At 39.9% G+C, this 18,894-nt stretch overlaps 1 protein-coding gene and 1 pseudogene across 2 annotated transcripts in view; one reads left to right on the forward strand and one right to left on the reverse strand.

Moving 5' to 3' along the window:
- ATP7A (ATPase copper transporting alpha) overlaps nt 1-18,894 on the forward strand; it is a 307,559-nt gene that overhangs the window by 133,833 nt on the left and 154,832 nt on the right. The window lies entirely within an intron of this gene.
- On the reverse strand, nt 12,905-13,607 carry LOC101432671 (bax inhibitor 1 pseudogene; annotated as a pseudogene).

Raw genomic sequence — 18,894 nt, forward strand, 5'->3', positions numbered from 1 at the left:
CAATTTTATTGATCTTCTCAAAGAACTAGCTCTTCTTTTTTTTTTTTTTACCTTTTCGGGTGCTTTCTTTTCCATTTCATTTACCTCTGCTCTTTGTTCTTTCTTTCTTCTCCTTTGGGGTTACTGTTTTGTTTTTTTACTAACTCCTGCAAGTTTGCAGTTAGTTTTTCAATTTTTGCTCTTCTTTTTTGATGTATGAATTTATGGCTATAAATTTCCCTCTCAGTACTGCTTTTGCTGCATTCCATAAGTTTTGATATGTTGTGTTATCATTTTCATTAGTTTCAAAGTAGTTATTAATTTTTTTTAGATTTCCTCCGTGTCCCACTGTTTTTCTAAGAATGTGTTGTTTAATTTCCATATCTTGGTGTGAAATCTGGGCCTCTGGCCCTTGCAGATTTCCAGCTTCACTCTACTGTGGTCAGAGAAATTATTTTGTATGATTTTATCTTTCTGAATTCATTGAGACTTTCTTTTTGGCCCAGCATGTGGTCTATCTTGGAGACTGATCTGTGTGCACTTGAGAAAAAAGTATATCCTGTTTTATTTGAGTATAATGTTCTGTATATGTCTATTAGGTCCATCTCCTCTAATATACTGTTCAAAAATTTTTTTCTTTATAGATTCTCTTTTGAGATGTTCTGTCCAAAGTTGATAGTGGTGTATTAAAGTCCTCCACTATAATTGTACAGGCATCTATTCTTTCACTTAGTTTTTCCAGTGTTTGCCTCACATATTTGGAGCACCCTAGTTAGGAGCATAAAATGTTTATGATTGTTCTTTCTTCTTGAAAGATTATCCCTTTCACTAATATGTAGTGTCCATCTTTTTCTCTCTCAATTGTTTTGCACTTACAGTCTATTTTGTGTGATATTAATATAGCTACTCCTGCCCTTTTTTGGTTATTGTTTCTTTGTTAAATTTTTTTTCAGCCATTCACTTTCAACCTCCTTGAATCCCTGGGTCTAAGATGTGTTTCTTGTAGACAGCATATAGATAGGTCATATTTCCTTATGCAGTCTTCCAATCAGAATCTTTTGACAGGTGAATTTTATCCATTGACTTTCATTGTTATTACTTTCAAGGAATTATTTTTGTTAGCCATATTTTCTTTGGACTTGTGTTTGTCATATTTTGTTTGTTTTTGTTCTTCTTGTTTTGTCTTTTTAGTTGCTTTTACACTCTCCTACAACTCTGCCTCTCCTGTTTTTTTTTCTTTTGTCCTGCTGAACTCCCTTTAGTATTTCTTGAAGCACAGGGTTCTTGTTGGCATACTGTCTTAGTTTCTGTTTATTTGTGAATATTTTGAAATCTCCATCATTTTTGAATGCCAGCTTAGGTGGATAGAGTATTCTTGGCTGGAATTTTTTTCCTTTAGTATCTTGACTGTCATACCATAGCCTTCTTGCTTCCATGGTTTCAAATGAGAAATCAGCACTTCCTCTTATGGAGCCTCTTTTGTATGTGATGGTTCTCTTTTCTCTTTCTGCTTTTAGAATTTTCTCTTTGTCTTGAGTATTGGGTAATTTGACAAGTATATCTCTTGGGGTAGGCCTATTGGGATTTATGGTGTTTGGGGTGCATATGGCTTCCTGGACATGTACATCCATCTCCCTCAATAGGTTTGGGAAGTTTTCAGCCATTATTTCCTCCAACACCCCTTCTGTTCCCTTTCCCTTCTCTTCTCCTTCTGGGATGTCTATAATGTGTATATTTGCGCATTTTGCATTGTCATTCAGGTCCCTAAGTCCCTTCTGAATTTTTTCTCTCTTTTTATCGATCATTTCTACTATCTGTTTGATTTAGTTGTACTGTCTTCCACATCACTAATTCTCTCCTCTGCCTCTTCTAATCTGCTGAGAGTGTATTTTTGATTTCTTGAATTGTGCTGTTCATCACTTTCATATCCATTATCTCTTTGGGTATGATTGGAGTTTCTTCTGTTTTCTCTCCAAGTATTTTTTTCATATTCTTAATCTCTTTCTTTACTTCATTAAAATGGTAGCTAATATCTATTTTGAGAGCTTTAATTACCTGTTCGATGTTCTGCTGCTCTTCTTGGTTTTTAGTTTGTTCTTGGATTGGGCCATGTTTTCCTGATTATTGGTTTGGTTTGCAGTTTTTTGTTTCATTTGTTGTTTTTTTTCTTTCCCCTTTTCTTTTTTTCTTTTATTCTTTTACTTACTTTTCTACCTACTTTCTTTTCTGAACTTCCTTTCTCCATCTTCTGTCTTCTGTTGCTTTTTTTCATGCCATCTCTTCTTTTTTGACTTCATTTTTAATTTATCTCTCTTTTTTCTTCTATTCTTATCTTTCTGGCCCTTTAATTCAGTCTGTTTTTTCTCTATTTTGTTTCTTGTTTTATTTTTTTCTATTGCACGTTTTTGTATTCTTATTCCTTTGTATTTTTACTTACATTATTTATTTGCTGATGATTGGTTCTTCTACCTTTTAAAAATTATTACTATTATTCTTTTTCTATTCTTATCTCTTTCCTTTTTTCTATTCCTAATATTTTCTTTCACAGGAACACAGACAACTGCAAGGATATAGCATAAAAGGAACCACATGTCAAAAAGAAACCTTATAACACACACACACACAGTAATAACAAAATAAAACCCTAGAGTAGAAAGAGAAGTTAATCAACCTAATAAGCCCATGAAGATGATCAGATACCTAGACACCAACAAAAAAATTACAGGGCATACTAAGAAATAAGAAGACATGGCCCAGTCTAATAAAGAAACCGAAAAACAGGAGGAGATGCAGAACGTGCAACAACTAATCAGGGATGTCCAAACAAATATCATGAATCAATGAAGCAAATGGAGAAATAAAGGATATTAAGAGGACACTAGGGGAACATACTGAAGAAATTTTGAATATACATTTCACAAGAAATTGTTAACAGGCGGAGGAAAGACTCAGTGATGTCAAAGGCAGTACACTTGAAATCAGGTAGTAGAACAGATAGATAAAAAAATAGAAAATAATCCAGGAGGGAGTTAGGGATTCGAATGGCAGCATGAAATGGACAAACATATGCCTTATAGGCATCCCAGAGGAAGAAGAGAAGGGAAAGAGGTTAAAAGGAGTGTTGGAGGAAATAATGGCTGAAAATTTCTAACTCTTTTGAGGGGCATGGTCATATATGTCCAGGAAGCACACTGTACCCCAAACAGCATAAATTCTAAAAGGCCTAGCCCAAGACATACATTTCTCAGATTGTCCAATGCTCAAGACAAAGAGGAATAATGAAATCAGTAAAAGAGATCCATCACATACAAGGGAAGCTCTATAAGAATCAGTACTGATTTATCATCTGAAACCATGGAGGCAAGAAGGCAGTGGTATGACATAGTTGAGGTGCTAAAAGAAAAAAAAAAAAACAAACTTTCAGCCAAGAGTTCTGTATCCAGCAAAGCTGACATTAAAAAATGAGGATGAGTTAAAAATATTCACAGATAAACAGAAGTTAAGATAGTTTGTCAACAAGAAATCTGCTCTTCAAGAAATACTAAAGGGAGTTCTGTATGTTGAAAGGAAAAAGCAGGAGAGAGAGGATTGGAGGAGAGTGTAGGACTGAAGATTATTGGTAAGAATAAACAGATAAAAAGTGAAATGAGAACAGCATAACACATATAAACCTAAAAATATGGCTAATGTAAGTAATGCTTTCATGGTAATAATATTGATTTTTATTAATGGTTTAAACTCTCTGATCAAGAGACAGAGATTGGCAGAATGAATAAGGAAGCAGGACCCATCTATATGTTCTCTACGAGAAACTCACCTTAGACCCTGGGGTGCAAGGAGGTTGCACATGAAGGGTTGGAAAACAATTTTACATGCAAACAATATCTAAAAAGGGGTGGGAATAGCTATACGAATATTGGATACAATAGACTTTATATGCAAAACTATTCTAAGAGACAAAGATGGATACTATATATTCATAAAAGGGGTAATCCATCAAACAGAAAGAACTGTCATAATTAGTATGCATCTAGCCAGGGTACCTCAAAATACATGAGGCACAAACATTGGAAAAACTAAGTGGAGAAATAGACGCCTCTACAATTATAGTGAGGAACTTTAATACACCATGACCACCATTAGACAGAACATCTCAACAGATGATAAATAAACATAGACTTTGAATAATATGTTACAGGATCTAGACCTAATAGACATATGCAGACTATTAGACCCAAAAACTGTGGGATGTACATTCTTCTCGAGCATGCATGGATCCTTCTCCAGGAGGGAACACAAGCTAGGCCACAGAACAACTCTCAACGAGTTCAGAAAGATTGAAATTATATAAAGTAATTTTTGTGATCACAATGGAATAAAGCTGAAAATCAGTAAGGATCAGAGAACCAGAGTAGGCAGAATGGCATGGAAGTTAAACAACTCACTCTTAGACAATTGGTGGGTCAAGGAGGATATTGCAAAAGAAATCATTAACTACCTTGAAATCAGAATAAATATGTCAACACAATGTTTCAAAACCTATGGGATGCAGCAAAAGCAATGATGAGAACAAAATTTATAGCTACAAATTCCTATATTAAAAAGAAGAAAGCACTAACAAAAATGTTATTTTTTCTGAATTTTTGTGATATTTGTTAGCTTTATAAATTTTTAATTTGTGATTTTGTTATACTTTCAGAATAAATATTTAATGTTTGTTTTAATTTCCTTGGCTCATTAAGTAAATATCATGCATGGGTTGGCTTAAACAATGGGATTTTAATGGCTCATGATTTTGAGGTCAGTTAAAAAATCCCAGTTAAGACTTCATCCAGATGTTGGTTTCTTCCCAAAGACTGTTGTTCTAGGGCAAACTGCCAATGATCCTTGGTTTTGGACTCCTCTGTTAGATGGCAGTGCACACTGTGGCCTTTCCTGGCCTCTCCCTTCTCTTTTTGGTTTTGTTGAACTTCAGCTTCTTGCTTCCCCTGGTTTTTTCTCTATCTGTCTGATTTTCATTTCTGCTTATGAAGGGTTCCAATAATAGGATTAAGACTTACTCTGATTGAGATGGGACACACTTTAACTGAAGCAGCCTCATCAAAAAACCCTGTTTACAGTGGATTCACACCATTGTTAATCCCAGTAATGGATTAAGTTTAAAACATGCTTTTCTGGGTTTCATACAGCTCTAAACCCACCGTACTTTTGAACAGAGTATTGTTATCTATAGTTTTATGTTCTTTTTCTTAAAAAGGTTCTTCAAATTGTTTCTGTTTCAGATCCCTCAAAACCTTGATTCACCTCTTTCTAGGCACCATTGTAGATTATTGTCCTTGTCCAACCAACTCATAGTCAGAATGTAACTCAACATAATACACCAATATTTATCACTTTTCAAAAAGTGTTAAGGTTTACAATTTCTGTGGGAAGTGATGTGGCTCAAGAGATAGGGCATCTGCCTACCATATGGGAGGACCCGGGTTTGATCCCTGGGGCTTCCTGGTGAAAGAGAAAGTGTCCCTGCACAGCAAGCCAGTGCCTGTGTGGTCAGCAAGTGCCCGCATGGTGAGCTGAGTGCCTGTGCTGTGAGTTGAGTGCCCGCATGTTGAGCCAGTGCCTGTGCAGTGAGTCTCTCACCAAAAGAGAGATGAAGGGGAGAGTCAATGTGAAGCGCAGCAGAAACCAGGAACTGAGGTGGCACAAGTGAAAGGGAACATCTCTCTACATCAGAGGTCCCCAGGATCAAATTCTGGTGAATCCTAGAGGAGAAAAAAATGAGAAGTGAAGACCAAAAGAGAAATAGATACAGAAGATCACACAGTGAATGGATACAGAGAGCAAAAACAGCAGGGTGGGGGGAGGTGGAGGGGAGGGGGGGAAATAAATAAATCTTTAAAATATTTCTGTATCACAATTTCTGAGATTAGTTAAGAGTAATGTATAGTCATTTAGAAACTAGATTTGGGGAGAACATTATTTTGACTAAGTCAAGGAGCTCTTGGTACTGTTTGGCATAAAACTCTGATAGGGAGTAATATACATGTGATGCTAAATTGAGTGAGATTGCTTCATTGAAAAATGAAACAGCAGAACATATTAGAGCTTGAATTAACATAATTCAGTGAGAACGAATAGTCAGAGTGTGATTGTTTTCTGTTGCAGCTTCAGCGTTTAAATGCATTTTGTGAATATGTCTTAAATTGTGCTGTAACTGAATGTAATACTCTTGTTTGTCCTGCCAATGTCAAGGCTCTGGTCTTTAACAGGATTAAATCTGAAGTTTAGTTTAATTATCCCAGTGCTCTGTTCAGGGGGAAAATAAAATGGACAGATAATGTGAAGGTCTTTCTCTGGGATTGTTTGGCCCTTTTGAAAGTTGCAATACAAAAACAAACCTAATTGGTTATGACTATTGAATAATTCCAAAGGTTAATGGCTTGTTAACAAGTTACTTCATCTCTGGAATTTACAATGATAGCTTTTTGAGTGCTGTTTTTCCTTTACTCAGATAATTGCAACCCAAGTCTCTTTATATAGACTATACTTAAAGAAATGACCACCTGTGGCTCAATAAATACATCCCCTGCTCCCCTTAAAATTAATTAGTTTTTTTTTATTATTGAAAAGTAACATAAATACATAGTCAAATATTCAGAGAATAAACATGCTTCCAGTATCCTGTTGCTACCCACCCAAAGGAAACCAGCTATCAGTTTGCTGTGTGTATCTTTCTAGAAATAGACTATGAATATAAAACTATTTACATGTATAAATGTGTATCTATATGTTTGTGTGAGGGTGTACACATATATATCCTTTTGATATAAAAAGAGGCATACTATGCATATCATTCTTTTTTAACAAATGTATCTCAGATACAGTTCCCTCTAAGTGCATAGAGATGAGGCTAATCTTTTTATTGTGACTTAGTTTTTAATTGTATATCATTACCTATTTAACTAGTTCCCAGCCTGTGGACATTTTATTGTTTTCTAACTTTTCCTACAGCATACGTTAGTGCACTGAAATTCTAATGCACTCTTTTTCAAACTGAAGCTCTCTCACCAACAATGTATCAGTAGTATAGGCGACTTTATTTTTAGAGTAGTTTTAGGTTTACAAACAAATTGAGCAGAAAGTACAGAGGTTTCCCATATACCCTTTCAACAATTCAGATACACTTTCTTCTGTTATTAACATCTTGCATTAGTGTGATACCTTTCTTCCAATTGATGAATCAATATTAATAAGTACATTATTAATTACTAAATGCCACAGTTGATGTTAGGGATCGTTCTTTGAGTTATACCGTCTTAGCGTTTTATTTTCTTTAGCTTTTTGTTTTGAAACAACCTCAACCTTACAGGGCAGTATGGTAGCTGCTGAGGGTAGGGAGAGGGAAGAAGAGATATGATGTGGGGGCACTTTCAGGACTTGGAGTTGTCCTGAGTTGTACTGCAGGGACAGATGCTGGACATTGTATGTCCTGCCATGGCCCACTGGGTGGACTGGGGGAGAGTGTAAACTACAATGTAAACCAATGTCCATGTGGTGCAGCAGTGCTCCAAAATGTATTCACCAAATGCAATGAATGTGCCATGATGATGAAAGAGGTTGTTGATGGGGGAGGAGTGGGGTGAGGGGGGTGGGAGGTATGTGCCGATTTCTTATATTTTGGCATGTAACATTAGAAAAAACATAGAGAAAGAAACATTAAAAAAATAATATAGAGAACTCCAACACATGCCCAACTCCCCAAATACTCAGACCGACCAATTTCAACATTTTACCACCTTTGGTCTTTCTGTCTAGCTATCCACCCATCTTCTGAACATTTGAGAACAGATTCCACACATCATTCTCCTTGAACTCATAATACTTCAGTGCACATTTCCTACAATCAAGGACATTCACCTATATAATCGCCTTAAGTGCAGTTATTAAGTTCAAGAAATTTTATATGGATAGAAAGCTCATATTCTGTATTCTATTTTTTAGTCCCAATAATGTCCTGCATTCTTAGATCCCACCCAGAATCATGTATTACATCTCTCATTATCTCTTTAGTTTATTTTTATTCATTTGTGCAAACATTTATAACATGAATCTTTTTTTTTTGATGCCTTCAATATCGTCTTTTTTTTTTTAATTATTTATTTTTAAAAATTACATTAAAAAAATATGAGGTCCCATTCAACCCCACTGCCCCCACCCCCCACTCCCCCCACAGCAACACTCTCTCCCATCATCATGACACATCCATTGCACCTGGTAAGTACATCTCTGAGTATAGCTGCACCCCTAGTCAATGGTCCACATCATAGCCCACACTCTCCCACGTTCCATCCAGTGGGCCCTGGGGGGATCTACAATGTCCCGTAATTGTCCATGAAGCACCACCCAGGACATCTCCTCGTCCCGAAAACGCCTCCATATCTCATCTCTTCCTCCCATTCCCCAAACCCAGCAGCCACTATGGCTACCCTTCCCACACCCGTTCCACATTTTCTCTGTGGACATTGGATTGGTTGTGTCCATTGCACATCTATGTCAAGTGGGGGCTTAGATTCCACATGGATACTGGATGCACTCCTCCTGCTTTCAGTTGTAGACACTCTAGGCTCCATGGTATGGTGGTTGACCTTCTTCAACTCGATGTTAGCTGAGTGGGGTAAGTCCAATAAATCAAAGTGTAGGAGCTGAAGTCTGTTGAGGCTGTGGGCCTGGGTGTCATATTATCAGTCCAGAGATTCAAATCCCCTAAATATATCTAAAACCCCAGCACCAACTACAATTCCATTAAAGTAGCATGCAAGTCTTGTGAAAAGAGATCCCCTCTGAGTCCAATTCCATCGCGCAGAAACACCAGCTCCAGAGAAGGGCCATCTGCCATGGCAGTTAACCCCATCTGCCATGATCATAGAACCCGTGGGTCTCTTTATTCCTCAAAAGAACCAATACCTGGGGTTGTATCTACTTTATCTGTCTCTCAGACTCTGCTCATTTGTGCATAAGGGCATTCCTTCTGACAGCCTCCAGACTCTTTTTTAGAGACTCATAGCCTTATATTCTCATTTCTCCTTTCCATTTCCCCCTTCCATTAGGTCAAACAGCATTTTGAAGTCATGTTATTATATGTAGACAGGGATATTCTGCTGATCCGTGTTGAACCTTTAATTCAAGGTCCTTTTCTAGTTGCATCTTCAGCTGATATGTGGTAGTGATCCCTCGGTGCCAGGGAGGCTCATCCCCGGGTGACATGTCCCAGGCTGGGGGGACTGCACTGCATTTACATGCTGAGTTTGGCTGTGAGAGTGGCCACATTTGAGTAACATGAAGGCTGTCAGGAGGATACTCCCAGGCACAGTGCTACTCTAGGCATTATTCTTATTGGAGGTGTATAGGCTCAAAAGCATAGCCATAAGAATCAGGAGCCCACTTTTGGGCCCTCCTTCCTTCCTGGTTCTTGCTGTTGCACCTGGGGAACTGCCGCTGCTCCCCCAGGGTCCACGACAGTGACCCCCCGGCCAGGGGCCCAGTACCCCCCCAGCTATTGTTTTTAATTGTTTCCACTATGAGTATATCTAGACATTACTATATACCCTGGGCATATGCCCTATATAACTCCCTGTCAACCATATATATCCTGTCAATAACATCCTATATCAGTATTCCTCCGCTGCCATTGTTGAACCACTCTGTGATCCAAAACTTCCTGTAAAGTCAATCCCAGCATAATGTCAGCTTCACAAGAGTCTTAGATCACCGAAATTCATATATACAATATACAGTACTTCCCCAGATTCACCATAAAACCTTTTCCCTTCCACAGCGATAATCTCTTAACTTGTTCATATCATATTTCCTGAAACTGATGTACAGATTCCGAGACAATAGCTTTCAAACAAGATGACATCTGTGCTTACTATGTGGTCCATACTTTAGGTTGTACAGTTTTCTAAATTTTTTAGTTATCCTATATTTTGCCTTATGGTTTACATTATTAGTCTGTCATCCCCTATATGTTTTTGGAGTAATATTACCTGTTTTATATTCATCTTCGTGTATTCTCACAAAACTCCTCTCTTGCCCCCATATTTACCTTGTTTCCATCCATTCCACATCCATTTTCCCCTCCCCCTGGGGCCCACAACGTCAGCCAATCTCCCTTTCCCGAGAAGCCATGTCCAGAGATACTTGCAGCAGTATTCAGGGCCTGACTTTCTCAACTGCCCTAATGCCCTGGGAGCCATCCTTTCTCACTAGAGATACAGTTCTCTCTATTTGATGGCATTAGTCCTCCCCAGGATGTGGGTCCACCCCAACTCTCACTTCTTGGGTCTCTTCCCAATGGTACAACCCACCTTGGCATAATGAGCCTTCAGCTATTCACCCAGAGTCCGTCCCGCATCAGCCCATCCCCCTGAGCATCCTAAACAGGTAACCCTCCTACTTATACTTTGATACGATTTTCTCAACATTTTGTTCTCAACTAACACCTGACACTCTCCCATGTTCGTATGTTGCCCCTCCCTCCCCCCAATTTTTGGACAATATTACCCCTCTGCCCATCCCCAGCCCCCCTCAAACCCACAAAGCCCCACCCGAAGGCACCCCCTTGCCCCCATTTTGTCCCTTCTTTGTGCTCATACTTACCGCCAGCTCGTCACAGATTCCACCCCTCCAGACGTTAACTCACACCCTTCCTCCACCCCCCGATTTCCTGTAAGCCTCTTTTCCGGTGTCTAGCTCTCTGAGGCAGTTTGCGTATTTCATATCATTGAGGTCATGTAGTATTTGTCCTTCAATGCCTGGGTTGCTTCACTCAACATAAGATTCTCAAGGTTCATCCATGTTATCACGTGTGATTGTAGTGTATTTGTTCTAACAGCCGAGTAGTATTCCATTGTGTGTATATACCACATTTTATTGATCCACTCGTCTGTTGATGGACATTTGGATTGATTCCAACTTTTGGCGATAGTAAACAATGCTGCTATGAACATCGGTGTACATATATCTGTTTGTGTCCTTGTTTTCAGTTCTGATGGGTATATACCCAGCAGTGGTATTGCTGGGTCATATGGCAAATCTATGGTTAGTTTTCTGAGAAATCGCCAAACTGTCCTCCAAAATGGTTGGATCCTTCTGCATTCCCACCAGCAGTGGATGAGTGTTCCCCTTTCTTCACATCCTCTCCAGCATTTGTATTCTTCTGTTTTTTTCATAGCTGCCAATCTTATGGGAGTGAGATGGTATCTCGTTGTAGTTTTGATTTGCATTTCCCTGATAGCTAGAGATTTGGAGCATTTTTTCATGTGCTTTTTAGCCATTTGTATTTTTTCTTTGGAGAATTGTCTGTTTAAATCTTTTTCCCATTTTTTAAATGGGTTGTTTATCTTTTTGTTTTCAAGATTTATGAGTTCTTTATATATGCAAGTTATAAGCCTCTTATCAGATATATGGTTGCCAAATATTTTCTCCCATTGTGTGGGTTCCCTTTTTACTTTCTTGACAAACTCCTTTGAGGTGCAGAAGGCTTTAATTTTGAGGAAGTCCCATTTATCTATTTGTTCTTTTGCTGCTTGTGCTTTTGGTGTGAAATTCATGAAGCCATTTCCTATTACAAGGTCCTGTAGATGTATAACATGAATCTTACTAACCCAGCCCTTCCAAAGCATACCGTTTAGTGGGATTAATCGCACTCACAATGTTGCTGTACTCTAACTACCATACATTATTTGAATTTTCTGGTCACCTTGGACAGGACTCATTTTGCATCAACTCCCCGTTGCTCCTGCTCCCCATCCCTGGCAATCTATACTCTACTTTTTGTCTCTATAAGTTTGCATATTATCTGATATTTTATTTGTGGATATCATGGAGCTTAAACTTAATGCCCTAAATACACAACAGTTGCATTTATTTTGATACCAGATGATGCCAAATTAAACTTAATAGAATACACAATGTTCCTATACTCCTCCATCCACCCAACTTTGTGTAGATCTTTTAACAAATTGCATGTTTATATATTGGGTCTATAACCACCACTGATGTATCATTACATTTTGTGCATTTGCATTTTAGATTCATAGCAAAATGTAGAGTTACAAACCAAAAATACAGGAACACTGGCATTTGTATGATGTGCTTTCACCATTGTATTCATTTCAAAAAATTTGCAAAAAACATGTTTACCAGTTCTTCCCAGATTAAACCTCAGCCTTCCATTATCTAAACTCCTTCTATTTTCTGGTGACTGATACTCTTGTTAATAACTCATAATATTTGGTTTATAATAGCACAATCATACAGTAAGTGTCCTTTCCTGTCTGGCTTGCCTCACCCCACATAATGTCCTCTAGGTTCGCTCATGTTGTCATATTCTTCACGACTTCATTTCTTCTTACAGATGCATCATATTATATTGCATGTATATACCACAATTTGTGTAACCATTTTTCAGCTGATGGACATCTGGGTCTCCATCTTTGGGAACTGTGAATAATGCCTCCATGAATATTGGTCTGCAGATGTCTGTTCATGTCACTGATCTCAGTTCTTCTGGGTGTAAACTTCGTAGTAGTATTGCTGTGTAACATGGCAAATCCATATTCAACTTCTTTAGGAACTGCCAAACAGTCTTCCACAGTGTCTGTATGCTTCTTAATTCCCTCTAAAGTAAAGAAGCATTCCTATGTTTTCACATCCTCTCCATCAGTTTTTATTTTTATGAAACCAAATTCCAAATTATATTCTGCTAAGAAATTTTTTTATCAAAAAATTCAAAATAAAACCACAAAGTACAAAAGATTTTCTGATGCTTTTCATGATCAGAACATGCCACCTGTAATTATGCAAAAAGGAAATGAGGGGTGGAGGGAGAGAAAGTCAAATTGGGAAAGGCTAGATGGTCATTTCATTCCTTCTCTTTATTCTCATTCATAGCTAGGAATATCATGAGGTTTCTGAATAGCGTAACAAAATCCAGGAAGAAATCAGTGCAGTGCCAGATATAATCCTTATTTCCATTTTCAGCCTTTTCAATAATGAGTTGAATATAAAAAAGAACAAAGCCACACATGACCACCAGCCCCACATATAGGTTTGCCAAGAAAAGCCAAATGGATCTGAAGAAAAAGTTCCCCAGGGAAGACAGTAGCAGGTTCATGGCTGACATCAGGATAACTCCCAGGAAGAGGCAGCTATGTCTGGCCTAGAGTGCACGTAGGATGAAGCAGGTGAAGATGATTTCTGTTCCCATGAATGCAGAGGGAAGGATACTTGGGTTGATGGCAATACACAACTCCAGGGTAGGGTCCAGGCCAACTCCTGTAAGGAAAGCAAAGTCAGCATGAAGTCCCAGTCTTTTTTGCTCAGTTTCATGGCTATGAGGTGTTGCCATCAGGTAAACCATCAACCCTAGGGAGCCCAGGGCAGACAGCAGGCCAGCCTGAATGAAATGAGTGAACACATGAACATAGGCCCCCTCAGTCACCACAAACATAGAGTGCAAAACTGGCATAGACCTTCAGGTGCTGCTGTGTTGAGGGGGTTATGTGGGAAAATTTTAAGAGTGCATTAAAGTTGATCTTCTGATCAAATAGGTTCATGGTGCCAGAGTCTGTGGGAGACAGCCTAGGCTCAAATTCTGCCATGTGTTGAAGCAAGGTGGTGGGTGACGTCTGTGAGGGTTCAGCCTTCCTCTTCCCTCTTAAGGCTCTATGGGTCCAGCTTATGATCTTAGCTATAGGCTGGCATAGGGCTCGTTTCTTTTGTTGTTTGTGCTTTTGGTGTAAGGTTTAAGACTCCATCACCTACCACCAGGTCTTGAAGATGTTTCCTTACATTTTCTTCTAGGAGCTTTATTGTGCTTCCTTTTATATTTAGGTCTTTGATCCATTTTGAGTTAATTTTTGTATAAGGTGTGAGATAGGGTTCTTCTTTGTTTATTTTGGGCATGCATATCCAGTTCTCCCAATACTATTTGTTGAATAAACTGTTCTGCCCCAACTGGGTGGGTTTGACAAGCTTGTCAAAAATCACTTGGCTGTAGATGTGAGGGTCTGTTTCTGAACCATCAGTTCGGTTCCATTGGTCTGTGTGTCTATCTTTATGCCAGTACCATGCTGTTTTTACTATTGTAGCTAGGTAATATGATTTAAAGTCTGGAAGTGAGAGTCCTCCAACTTTTCTTTCTTGGGGGCAGGGTATTATTTATTTTAAAGAAACTTTAGATTCCATAAATGTCACATAAATGATATAGGGGGTTCCCATATGCCCCACCCCCTACCCCTTCCATACTTTCCAAATTAACAACATCCTTCATTAGTGTGGTATATTTGTTACCATTGATGAACACATTATAGGAGCAATGCCACTAATCATGGTATATAGTAAACATTGTAGTTTACACTCTGTCCCATGCAATTAAATTATGACAAAATATATAATGGCCTGTATATGTCATTATGACACCATTCAGGACCATTCCAGTGTCCCGAAAATGCCCCCATATTACACCTATTTTTCCCTCTCCCTCCCCTCAGAACCTCTGGTGGCCACTACTTCCACATCAATGATAAAAGTTCTTCCATTGCTAAAATTACAATAAGCCTATGGTTGAACAGCAGTAAATCTACTCTAGTCCGTCATTCATTTCCCAATCCTGAGGCTTCTGGGATGATGATGCCCACTCTGCCTCTAATTGAGTGGGGGCTTAGATCCCATGGGGCTGATGGATGGGACTATCTTGCTTGCAGTTTTAGACTCTCTGTCATCTCATTGACTTTATTAAGGAGCTTTGCTTGAACATCGATGAATAGTTGTCTCAACTCCTTTATGTCATCTGGATGCTTTTCTTGTTCCTTTAACTGGGCCATATCTTCCTGTTTCTTGGTATGGATTATAGTTTTTTGTTGGTGTATTGGCACCTGGCTGTATTTATTCTAGGTGCAGTTTCTCTCTTTAGGGCTTTCTGCCCTATCTCCCTTGCTAGTTGTGTAGTGGGATCTGAGGATGTAGTTGGTGCTGTAAGGTGTGGAGGTTCAAATTGCCCTCATTGGCCTGGGGATTGCTCAAGCTTCTCCCATCTCTGTCCTTTGCCATGGTTAAGGACAGAGCCATAGCTATATGTAATAATCCAAGTCTTACATGCCAAGAGGGTCTGTAGTTGCCTGGAGAGACTGATGAAGCTTCATGCCGCTTCCTCCCTTGCCTTGGGTGGAGCTGGAGCTGGAGGTGTGGGCAGCAATCTATACCTTGTGGGCTCAAAAGAACTGTAGTTGCCCAGGTAGACTTCCAACTATTCAGGCTGTGCCCACTGATAGTACCTGCAGTTACCTGGAGAGGCTGACACTGGTCCCGCCATCTTCCTCCTTGCCAGACGTCAGGTTGAAGCCTAGCCTCATCTGCAGTCAAATCTGAGTGGAAAGAAGCCAGTTACTACCTTCACTGTGATTTTCAATCAGCCCCTCTTCTTCTAGTGCCAGGGGTGAAGTCAAACTGGCAGCTACTGGCCTCTTCCTGACTTTGGACAGGATTAAACTTTAGCTGTTCTTAGGGTTATACTTTAGCCAGCCAGATTTACTAATCAGTAGCTGAAGTTGGTGGCCAACTGTCTTCCTCCCCCATTTTTGGGAAATGGAGCTTCAAATTTCAGCCACAGAATAGCTCCTGAGGTGGCTTGTGCCTTCAGAGTAGGATAAGCACCAGCCTCATAGGCCTGGCCTGTAGTTTCATGGAGAGGCTGGTGCAGGTCCTCCCAGCTTCCCTGCCAGTGGTGGGGCTGGCACTTAGGCTAGAGGTGCAATCTGATGTGGATGACTTGTCCCTACCAGTACTGATTTTCAGTCCCTCCCACTTCCCTTCATTCTGGGCGCAGATTTAAATTGGCCACTACTGGCCTCTTTATGACTTGGACAGTTTCAAACTTTAGCTGTTCTTAGGATTATACTTTAGCCAGCTGAATTTACTAATCGGCAGCTGAAGTTGGTGCCAAACCGTCTCTTCCTCCCCCATTTTTGTGAACTGGAGCTTCTAATTCCAGATACAGAATAACTCCTGAGGTGGCTTGGGCTGCCATTGGAGTATGGGCACTGGCCTCAGCATTGTGGAGTGCTTTACTCACGAATCTTCTCTGCAGATGGACAGTCTCCTTCTCCCATTCTATCAGGGATGTTCCAGGATGCTCTTTTGGTCTCCTGGAGCCCCTACGCAGTTGCTTTAGATAGCTCTGGGTGATTGCTATCTGCCCCTGTAGCATGAGCTGACTCTTAGAGCTCCTTAACTCTACCATCATCTTGCTGGTTGTCTTTTCCCTTTATTTTTAAAAAAGCTTTATATTCCATAAATAGTACAGTGAAAATATAGAGGATTCCCATATACCCCACCTCTGTCCCTCCCACACTTTGTCCTAGTAACAACAACTTTCATTAGTGTGTGGTACATTTGTTACAACTAATGAACACATTTTAAGCATTCCTACTAAACATTGTCTATAATTTACATTATGGTTTACACTTTGCACCACAGAATTTTGTAAGTGTTGACAACATGTATACTGGCCTGTATCCATCACTGCAATATCGTGCAGCACAATTCCAATGTCCCCAAAATGGCCCATGTTTCACCTATATTCCTTCTCTCTCCCCTCAGAACTTTGAGGACCACTGTGTTTATATCTACATTACAAGTTCTTCCATTACTAGAATAATGCTTTCTGCTTTTTGGGATGGGCACTTTCCATCATCATCCTGTTTTTAATTGTTGGGGTGAGTGCGATGAACTGGAGAGTAAGGTGTTGGTTGCAGCTCTGCTGAGATTCATGGCTCAACTGGCATATGAACAGCTGGAAGATTTAAGTCTTTGGGGCATATATTTAATGGTTATAGTACTAATTACTAGTTCAAATAAAAGTGATGTTAGAACCATGTGCAGGAAAATTATACATGAGTAACTCTGATACATTGGGGAAATAGGTTATAATATAACCCAAGGTAAGGCCCACTAATGGGGTGCCGGTTTCCTGGGGTTGTCTGCCCTGGCTATATTGTCTTGGTTGCTCTAGAGGCCTTGGTAGTACCCTTGCTTGAAGCAGTGTTTACTGTGGCAGTCAGTGACAGCTTCTTCAGAGTTGCATAAGTATAACCTTTCAGATGACCTTGTAACTCACTTTGAAATTTTTAGCCATAAAAACTCATTTGTATTTAATATTTCTCCGTTTTGGTCTCGGTGTTCTTCCAAATACATTGCTAGTTGTCTTTTTTTTTTTTGTCTTTATTCATTTTTTAAATATTACATTCAAAAAGTATGAGGTCTCCATATGCACCCCACCCCGCTTCCCCCACTCCTCCCCCCATAGCAACATTCTTCTCCATCATCATGAGACATTAATTACATTTGGTGAATACATCTCTGAGCATCATTGCACCTCATGGTCAATGGTCCACATCATAGCCCCACTCTCTCCCACGTTCCATCCAGGGGGGCATGGGGGGACATACAATGTCCGGTAATAGTCCCTGCAGCATCACCCAGGACAACTCCAAGTCCCGAAAACGCCTCCAGATCTCATCTCGTCCTTCCATTCCCCACACCCAGCAGCCACCATGACCACTTTCTCCACACCAATGCCACATTTTCTTCGATTACTAATCACAATAGTTCATGAATAGAATATCAGTAAGTCCACTCTAATCCATACTCTATTCCTCCATCCTGTGGACTTTGGAATGGTTGTGTCCACTCCACATCTATATCAAGAGGGGGCTTAGATTCCACATGGATGCTGGATGCAATCCTTCTGCTTACAGTTGTAGGCACTCTTGGCTCCATGGCGTAGTGGTTGACCTTCTTCACCTCCATGTTAGCTGAATGGGGTAAGTCCAATAAACCAGAGTGTAGGAGCTGAAGTCTGTTGAGGCTCAGGGCCTGGCTATCATATGGTCTGTCCAGAGATTCAGATCCCCTGGGTATATATTAAACCCCAGCACCAACTACAATTCTGGTTAAGTAACAGGAAAGGCTTGTGAACAAAGATAACATCTGAGTCCAGCTCCATCACACAGAAACATCAACTCCAAAGAAGGGCCAACTGATATGGCACTGATCTCCATCTGCCATGACCATAGAACCTGTGGATCTCTGTAACCCTCAGAAGAACCAATACCCAGGGTTGTATCTACTTTATCTGTCTCTGGGACTCTGCTGAGGTGTGCATAAGGGCGACCCCTCTGATAACCTCCTAGCTCTTTTTTTGAGACTCATAGCCATATGAACTCATTTGTCCTTTCCATTTCCCCCTTGATTCAGGTCAAAAAGCATTTTTAATTCCTGTTATTATATGTAGACTGAGATATTCTGTTGGTCCGAGTTGAACCTTTTATTCAAGGTCCTTTTCTAGTTACATCATCAGCTGGTACTTGGTAGTAATCCCTCGGCACCAGGGAGGCTCATCCCCGGGAGTCATGTCCTTCGCTGGGGGGAAGGTAACGCATTTATATGCTGAGTTTGGCTTCGAGACTGGCCACATTTGAGCAATATGGAGGCTCTCAGGAGGTAACTCCTAGGAATACTGCAGCTCTAGGCCTTGTTCTTATTTCAGGTGCACAGGCTCACAAAATAGTCATTAGTATCAAGGGCTCATTGTTGGAAGTTCATTTGTTTTGGTGTTTGCCGTTGCATTTGGGGGATTGTTGCTGTTCCTTTAGCGACTGTGATAGAGCTCCCCTGGCCAGGATTAGCACCCCCTCAGTTGTTGTTTTTACTTGTTTCCACTATGAAAATATCCAAACATTTTTATGTACCTGGATATAGGCACTGGAGAACTCCCTGCTAACCATGTGTCCCCTGTCAATAACATCCCACACCAGTATTCCTCCGCTGCCATTGTTGAACCTCTCTGTGATC

The sequence above is a fragment of the Dasypus novemcinctus genome, chromosome X, assembly GCF_030445035.2.
Source record: "Dasypus novemcinctus isolate mDasNov1 chromosome X, mDasNov1.1.hap2, whole genome shotgun sequence".
In the NCBI taxonomy this organism is placed as follows: Eukaryota; Metazoa; Chordata; class Mammalia; order Cingulata; family Dasypodidae; genus Dasypus; species Dasypus novemcinctus.